General features: G+C 36.6%; 1 long non-coding RNA gene across 1 annotated transcript; it reads left to right on the forward strand.

Moving 5' to 3' along the window:
- The first annotated feature begins 1,532 nt into the window (after positions 1 to 1,532).
- Positions 1,533 to 4,661, forward strand: LOC144537282 (uncharacterized). The gene is made up of 3 exons (XR_013503840.1): positions 1,533 to 1,600; positions 1,735 to 1,804; positions 4,271 to 4,661. It is a non-coding gene; the product is annotated as an uncharacterized LOC144537282 (long non-coding RNA).
- The last annotated feature ends 4,155 nt before the right edge of the window (positions 4,662 to 8,816 follow it).

Raw genomic sequence — 8,816 nt, forward strand, 5'->3', positions numbered from 1 at the left:
GCACCCACTACAACTAACGTTACCACGGCGATAAGCCTAACGTTATGTGTGTGAACTGACATTAGGGTTAATATTGAAGATCTACAGTTGTGTTTTGCTCAATATGAAATCAAGTGGCTGATCAGTTAAATATATATCCTCTGTCGCAGAAGAAACCTAATATTTATGTGGAGGATGCAAGATCATTTTGTAATTATAATATGACCACGTGGTGAACCTATGAAACTAACTCATATTTAGACATCTGACGTTGTTGTTAAAAATGACAGAGAAAAGGAAAACAGACATAAGATCCTTTTTCAGTAGGCCTACACCAAAACGCCAAGTAAGTACAATAAGTCCTCATATCAAGACAATTTGGTAACATCTTTATAAGAATGGTCACTATGTCACAGGCAAAGGAGACAGAAAGACCTGAGGAACAGGGAGACCAGGGACAGTCAGGTGTAGAGTCTCAGGTAAGTGTGTTGAACTTAGTTCATATTTTTAGGTGTGTGGCTGTCAGTGTGAGCAGATGAGCTTCACCAGTGGCTCACTCATTTACATTATGATCAGCTAATTTAACAAGTGTACAAAAGCATTGTATTTCTTTTATATGGGGACACTTTTTGAAAATAAGTTATTATGTTTTAAGGTTTTGTTGTGGCTTGATTATAAACAACTTAAAAATAAATACATGGTTTTAAAGAATTTTAGTCAATTTAGTCAGCTTTTTTATTGAATCAAGAGAAACGCTGAAAAGAAGGATAATGGTACAGTCTCCATGCTACACTAATGATAGTATTAAGGCTTTCCTCTGTGTACACATGTCCTCTACGAGTATAATTGTGGCTGTATTATTTGTGTCCCCTTAAAAAATTGCTCTTGAGAAATTTTATGTTTATTGTCCCCCCCTACTGTTAGATCAGATTTACGCCCATGGATTTAAAGTGTGACGTCTGTGCTTGGAGGCTTGCAAATAATCATGTTAACGGACTAGCTAGCGTTTGCTAACACTGGGAATGCAGCAGCCAAATGGGGGTTTACGGCTAGCTTAGAATATGCAAAACCGAGGTTGCTGAGCTGAAAACTGATAAATATAAGGTAGCATGTACAATAAATGACAATAATCTGGAAAACATAACTAATGCAATAACTCTGGTTTACCATGGAAGCATGCATAGATTTGCTACCAAACTTGGAGGCTTGCAAATATTCATGTTAACAGACTGGCTAGTGTTTGCTAACTTAATGCAAACCAATGTTGCTGATAGCTACATTTAGATTTTGGTTAAACCCTAAGTTACCAATCCCATGCATGACATATCTCAATTTTATTAAGGTCAAATAACAACTGATAAATATAAGGTAGCATGCACAATAAATGACAAGAAGAAAAATAAATAAAAATGAAGAAATAAATAAATAAATACAAATATATATATAATACAAAATGTGAATGTAATTTCAACAGCAGCAGAACCTTACTACATAATAGTTGTATTATCTGATGCCATCACTAGGCTGATTTAAGAATTGAATTTAGGCTGCTATACTTAACAGTGAGTTCATTTCATTCAGGTGTGAGGATGGTGGATCAGGAAAAACGGGAAGGCAACAGGTAGGTCTAACATTAGTTGGAAGTGTATGGGGAACCACTTGATACCAACAGATTCATTTCTTAATATTATTAATATGGAAAAACTAATGAAAAATATATTACATAATGTTTGTTTGACATTATGTCTGTCTTAGTGGAGAAGAACACAGGCAAGGAGTGAATGAGACAGACATCAGGTAGAGATGAGACCAGTGATGACATAAGGTAGGAGCTCTATTAGTTAGACCACACAAAACTAAATGTCCAGTATGGTTTGAAGTTCTGTTGATCAACCTATTCACTCGTCCTTTTTGGGGGGGAAATAGTGCAGACAGAGATGGAAAACCACTCACCACTCAAATCACATCAACCAGGGGTTGCTGATTTTTTTTTTGCCAATTGTCACAGTTAGGTTGCAACTGGGCGACCGTTAACGTCACTGATATACTTTGAAAGATGAACCTTTATTATTGAAAGCCCATACATGATGATGTCCGGCACACTTGTCCGCCAAAATTGTTGCTGCATACACCTCTGACACTGGGTAGTTGCGCCCCTGCTGTGACTTATAAAGTGTCAGGTTTAGTTCAGAACTTTAGCTGACGTTCAGTAGCTAGCTCAGAGATTATCGGCTAATGAAATTACTGATTTCGCAGGGGGGGGGGGGGGGTTAATACTTTTGCAAGGCACTGTATCTGTGTCACATTCTCATTAGGGGCTGAGCCCTCCTAAAGGTCTGATCTATAACACAATACAACTCAAGAAAACCACAAAATAACCATAAAGTTGAATCCACATCAATTATATATGTATATCAATTAATGAAGGAATGGTTTATTGCAGGGCTGTTGTATTAGACCAAATCAAAGCTAAGTGGACCTAATAAACTGGCTACTGAGTGTATTTCAAAACTTAAAGATAAACAGATAAACATATTCATGTTTTAAGAATTTACTGTAAAAATACATTTGAAAATCTGATAAATTTTTATTGGAATGAAGATTAAACATATTTTAGTTGCTTACATGATTTATGACAATACAGTTTTCTGTAATAAAACATTTGTGCTTCATTCAAGTACACTTCATGGGGGGCAAAATGTATGCTTATATATGTGCTTAGATACAGTACTCCAGTATTGCAGTGCAGTAGCAAGTGTGGCATATGGGACATTAGTCCAGTCATTTTAAGCCAAAATGGGGGTCAACCTAGGACAAATTGCAACAGGAGCAAACTCAACTGATTTTGTATTCTCAATATGTCCTGAGTTAAGGGAAAAAAAGCCCTGAAGAATCCCATTAGGGGAAAGTCTAAAAAAAAAGATTCAAATATAGCCAATTCATACGCCTATTCATTCTTTTTCTCACGTGAATAGGGTAAACATTTTAACCTTTAGATATCACCATGAAAATTACTGAGTTGATTACTTACATCAAGACAAACAAAAAATGTGTTACAAGTTTTTTTGAAATAGTTTGTTAACATGGACAAACGGTGCATAATCTAACTACCTATGTGCTAGCCTTTATTAATTATTATTGCAGAGATGGGGTTTGGGGGCTGGGTCCGTGGGACTGTTTCTGGGGGATGAGTCTGTGGGAAGAACAGGAGACAAGGGTAAGGAAAATGTAGAAGACAAAAGGTAGGTCCTGTTCTTCCTCAGACTCATCTCCCAGAAACAGTCCCACAGACCCAGCCCCAAACCCCATCTCTGCAATAAAAATTACAAAGGCTGAGTACTTCACCCTGCCTCTATGTATTAATGCTCATGGGTAGCCTAAATGGGTTGCATTCAGACCTTAACATTAAGTCCTTTACTGTTATATGTCAACAAGATTCAACAAAACATTTTCACCTGGCTATACCCAATGTTGTGGTATTTATGCAAATTAGCACATACGTAATTAGATTATGCACCGTTTGCCCATATTAACAAACAATTTCAAAAAACTTGTAATACATTTTTTGTTTGTCTTGATGTAAGTAATCAACTCAGTACTTTTTATGGTGATATCTAAAGGTTAAAACCTTTACCCTATTCACGTGAGAAAAAGAATGAATAGGCATATGAATAGGCTATATTTGGGTCTTTTTCGAAACTTTCTCCTAATGGGATTCTTCAGGGCTTTTCTTTCCTTACTGAGGACATATTGAGGATACAAAATCAGTTGAGTTTGCTTCTGTTGCAATTTGTCAGGGGCCCAGTATAGATATTTACATGACACACTGACACATTCACAGAAGGACTCATTGTGATTCACAAAAATGTCATATGATGGAAAAAAAGTCATAGTATAGTATATGTCAAAAAAGTAAAATATGTCATAGTATAGTGTGTTGAAAAAAGTCTCAGAAATGTCATAGTATACAGTATTATGTTGAAAAAAGTCATAGAAAATAATGATAAAGCTTATCGTAAGATAATTCAAGAAGCCTTCCATGCTTCACATTTCTTTCTCTCTCTCTCTCTCTCTCTCTCTCTGTCTCTCTCTCTCTCTCTCTCTCTCGCTCTCTCTCTCTCTCTCTCAACCTCTCTCAACCTAATCAGCTGCATTATGATCAGCTGACTCTGGACATTCACTCTTTCAGTTAAACCAACCAGATGTTGCCACAATCTCTGTGAGCTTTGTTTTTTTTGCATTCAAACTTTAAATCTGTTCTACTCTCTGCTGCTGTCCATTGTCATTTCAGGCTAAATCGATGTGACCCTCCTGCACCCCATTCACCTCCAGTTCTCATCATTCCCAGCGCCCAGGGTTCCTCAGCTCTTACTTAATCCCTTCATCGCCACCACCACTGTCCTATTCCTGTATTTCCATGGCCTCTTTACCCCTTGTAAAAATAGAAGTCTAATTGCCAAAGACTCTTACATATCAACCTATTATGCACCATATTATTAAACTTATTTCACTCTTAAATTAAGTCACAGTAAAGTGAGTTGAAAAAGACACAGAATACAAACAGAAACTTTATTCTTATTTATAGTATAGTATGACAAAAAAAAGATTTGATTATTAGATTTATTGTCATTGCAGAGTACAGGAACGGAGTCAAGGAAATGCAGTTTGGCATCTAACCAAAAGTCCAAAAGGCAGTAAAGTGAGAGTATGTACAGTGTATATACAGAAGAAAATGTTATATCAACAGTATGTGGAATGAAGTCATATGTTGAATAAAGGGATAAAAAAATCATAGTATAGTAGCCTATGTCCAATGAGAGAGATAAAAAGTAATATTCTATTATGTCGAAATAAGTTATGAAAAAGTTATAGTATAGTATGTCGACAAAAGTGATAAAAAAGTTATAGTATGTCAAATAAAGGAATAAGAAAGTCATAGTATAGTATGTTGAGAAAAGTTGTAAAAAGTCATAGTATACTATGTCAAAAAAGTAATGAAAAAGACAGAATACAAACAGAAACTTTATTCTTATTTATAGTATAGTATGACAAAAAAAGATTTGATTATTAGATTTATTGTCATTGCAGAGTACAGGAACGGAGTCAAGGAAAGAGTTTGGCATCTAACCAAAAAGTCCAAAAGGCAGTAAAGTGAGAGTATGTACAGTGTATATACAGAAGAAAATGTTATATCAAATGTGTTGAAAAAAAATTATATAAAAAGTCATAGTATAGACCCAAATATAGCCTATTCATACGCCTATTCATTGTTTTTCTCACGTCAATAGGGTAAAACTTTGAACCTTTAGATATCACCATGAAAATTACTGAGTTGATTACTTACATCAAGACAAACAAAAAATGTGTTACACGTCAAATAGTTTTGTTGACATGGGCAAACGGTGCATAATCTAACTACCTATGTGCTAGCCTTTATTAATTATTATTGCAGAGATGGGGTTTGGGGCTGGGTCCGTGGGACTGTTTCTGGGGGATGAGTCTGTGGGAAGAACAGGAGACAAGGGTAAGGAAAATGTAGAAGACAAAAGGTAGGTCCTGTTCTTCCTCAGACTCATCTCCCAGAAACAGTCCCACAGACCCAGCCCCAAACCCCATCTCTGCAATAAAAATTATAAAGGCTGAGTACTTCACCCTGCCTCTATGTATTAATGCTCATGGGTAGCCTAAATGGGTTCCATTCAGACCTTAACATTAAGTCCTTTACTGTTATATGTCAACAAGATTCAACAAAACATTTTCACCTGGCTATACCCAAATGTTTGATCGTTGTGGTATTTATGCAAATTAGCACATACGTAATTAGATTATGCACCGTTTGCCCATGTTAACAAAACAATTTCAAAAAACTTGTAATACATTTTTTTGTTTGTCTTGATGTAAGTAATCAACTCAGTAATTTTCATGGTGATATCTAAAGGTTCATCTTTACCCTATTCACGTGAGAAAAAGAATGAATAGGCATATGAATAGGCTATATTTGGGTCTTTTTCGAAACTTTCTCCTAATGGGATTCTTCAGGGCTTTTCTTTCCTTACTGAGGACATATTGAGGATACAAAATCAGTTGAGTTTGCTTCTGTTGCAATTTGTCAGGGGCCCAGTATAGATATTTACATGACACACTGACACATTCACAGAAGGACTCATTGTGATTCACAAAAATGTCATATGATGGAAAAGAAAAGTCATAGTATAGTATATGTCAAAAAAGTAAAATATGTCATAGTATGGTGTGTTGAAAAAAGTCCCAGAAATGTCATAGTATACAGTATTATGTTGAAAAAAGTCATAGAAAATAATGATAAAGCTTATCGTGAGATAATTCAAGAAGCCTTCCATGCTTCACATTCTCTCTCTCTCTCTCTCTCTCTCTCTCTCTCTCCCTCGCTCTCTCTCTCTCTCGCTCATCCTCTCTCTCTCTCTCAACCTCTCTCCAACCTAATCAGCTGCATTATGATCAGCTGACTCTGGGACATTCACTCTTTCAGTTAAACCAACCAGATGTTGCCACAATCTCTGTGAGCTTTGTTTTTTTTGCATTCAAACTTTAAATCTGTTCTACTCTCTGCTGCTGTCCATTGTCATTTCAGGCTAAATCGATGTGACCCTCCTGCACCCCATTCACCTCCAGTTCTCATCATTCCCAGCGCCCAGGGTTCCTCAGCTCTTACTTAATCCCTTCATCGCCACCACCACTGTCCTATTCCTGTATTTCCATGGCCTCTTTACCCCTTGTAAAAATAGAAGTCTAATTGCCAAAGTGTATTGGATGTGCTGGTTTTGTGGTTCACCTGTGAGTGAGGACCTTGTTTTTACAATGGATATCCTACATAATGGTAATGCAGGGCTTAGAGGTTTAACATTGACCTCTGATTCAACCTCTGCATCCTGTTTTGATGTTATGTAAGAAGATTTTATATACGTAGCTGATTGTTTTCACAAAAGAAAGGTAGAATTAAAAGCATTGTCAAAATATCATAATTGGCTGTCACTGGCTGGTCTACACTGTTACCATCTATATAGAGAATGCATGGCTTTGCAGAGTTTTATGTAAACTCTGCAATGCCTAAATACTCCAATATTCTGCTTACAGGCTATTTTTACAGACAGATTTACAGATATGCTCCTTTTTATCTCAGTAATTAATTATATCGGTTATATCAGCTGACATCATCGGCTGTGGAAAAGCCAAGTGCATAACAGTCCCCGTGTGTACTTATTATCATTATACCTTCATCTACCCCCAGCTGAGAGCTCTGCTCTCCTGCGGCTCATCCATCTCTATGGTATCAGCATGCTGCTGTACAGGTGACAGTGAGTGTTAGCACTTCCAGAGATATATATCCATTTCAATGTCTGAGCAAGTCACAGACACAAACACCAGATGAGGTAGTGATAAAATATTACTCCCCATCTTTGGTGAAGTTAGGGTTAGAGTTAAGGTTTTTTTCACCATCTTATATGTAGTTAACCTGGCAAATACTCATCATGACTTCCTCACTCATCCACTAAATGTCTTATAGCTCACAAATGTGTAGGTTCTGAGTCCCGTAGCCATTGGTGATTTTAGACCCTTTTTAGCTCAAGCCCCTAAATTTCATCTCAGCTAAAAATTACAATAATAAAAATCTAAATCAATTTTGGTGCTTCAAGTGAGAGTTTGCGAATTTGTCAGTTAGTGACAGAGGATAAAACAATTACAGGTTCAAAGGGCTTGAAACAGGTTTAATATCCTGTGTTGCTGTCGCCGATGCTATGCACCTGTAACCCAGTCCAGGAAAGGGTTAACAGATTTGGCCAATCGGAGGTGGTTGTGCCAGACTCCCCTTTGGCTGAGTCTCTATCTAATCTGTCAGAGGGAGAGCAGGAGTGCGGATTTGAAGTTTAACGTTTGTAGTCCCCAGAGAAGAAGTTGGTAATTTCATGGAGCAGATTAGAACCCAAACTGAAACGTAAGTAACTAAAATGTTAGAACATTGTGTTAAATTGGTCGTTATTACTGTGACTTATAAAGTGTCAGGTTTAGTTCAGAACTTTAGCTGACGTTCAGTAGCTAGCTCAGAGATTATCGGCTAATGAAATTACTGATTTCGCAGGGGGGGGGGAGGGGTTAACACTTTTGCAAGGCACTGTATCTGTGTCACATTCTCATTAGGGGCTGAGCCCTCCTAAAGGTCTGATCTATAACACAATACAACTCAAGAAAACCACAAAATAACCATAAAGTTGAATCCACATCAATTATATATGTATATCAATTAATGAAGGAATGGTTTATTGCAGGGCTGTTGTATTAGACCAAATCAAAGCTAAGTGGACCTAATAAACTGGCTACTGAGTGTATTTCAAAACTTAAAGATAAACAGATAAACATATTCATGTTTTAAGAATTTACTGTAAAAATACATTTGAAAATCTGATAAATTTTTATTGGAATGAAGATTAAACATATTTTAGTTGCTTACATGATTTATGACAATACAGTTTTCTGTAATAAAACATTTGTGCTTCATTCAAGTACACTTCATGGGGGCAAAATGTATGCTTATATATGTGCTTAGATACAGTACTCCAGTATTGCAGTGCAGTAGCAAGTGTGGCATATGGGACATTAGTCCAGTCATTTTAAGCCAAAATGGGGGTCAACCTAGGACAAATTGCAACAGGAGCAAACTCAACTGATTTTGTATTCTCAATATGTCCTGAGTTAAGGGAAAAAAAGCCCTGAAGAATCCCATTAGGGGAAAGTCTTAAAAAAAAAGACCCAAATATAGCCAATTCATACGCCTATTCATTCTTTTTCTCACGTGAATAGGG

This window comes from Sander vitreus, chromosome 22 (genome assembly GCF_031162955.1).
Source record: "Sander vitreus isolate 19-12246 chromosome 22, sanVit1, whole genome shotgun sequence".
In the NCBI taxonomy this organism is placed as follows: domain Eukaryota; kingdom Metazoa; phylum Chordata; class Actinopteri; order Perciformes; family Percidae; genus Sander; species Sander vitreus.